The sequence below is a fragment of the Athene cunicularia genome, assembly GCF_003259725.1.
Source record: "Athene cunicularia isolate RWA chromosome 20 unlocalized genomic scaffold, athCun1 chr20_part1, whole genome shotgun sequence".
Lineage (NCBI taxonomy): Eukaryota > Metazoa > Chordata > Aves > Strigiformes > Strigidae > Athene > Athene cunicularia.
In genome coordinates, this window is record NW_020799125.1 from 9,910,551 (window position 1) to 9,911,152 (window position 602).

Consider the following 602-nt stretch of genomic DNA (forward strand, 5'->3'; position numbering starts at 1 on the left):
AAGCAGAAACAGGCCCGGGTTCATGGGCTGCCACTTGCCTCCTCCAAAGCAGTCCTGCTGGGACGTACAAAAAATGTCAGGAGCCAAGTCTGGGTGGGATGGAAGGTTACTGAAGTCCTCCGATCTCTTGCTTGCTTCCCCTTGACTACCTCGGCTACTAAGTGTGCCAATGCTCGTGGGCCCACGCCAGAGCGCAGGAGATGGTCCTCGATGCCTGGAGCTGGCCCTATGCCCCGGCCCTTGTGCAGCTGGGAGCCGCTCGGTGCATCCGCACGGCCGTCAGGGTGAGGCGGTGGGGAGTGGGGGGCGGGCTGGCAGGTCCCCTCTGCCCACCCCGGTGTCCTGGGCTGTCCCCTGACCCCTTCCCTGGCCCGGCCAGGCACAGGGGGGTGCCCGAAGCTGCCCCCCCGGGACTGCAGGGCTGGGTGCTGGGCTCACGAGGGGGAAGCCCCCTGCCAGCCGAGCCTGGGGCTGTGTCACCCGCCCAGGCTGATCCCTGAAGGGAAATGCAGATGGGAACTGCTCAGCGGCGGGAATCTGTGACCCAGCAGTGACCAGGCACGGAGGGCAAGAGGGCAGGGCCGCCCGCTGCCACCCAGGGG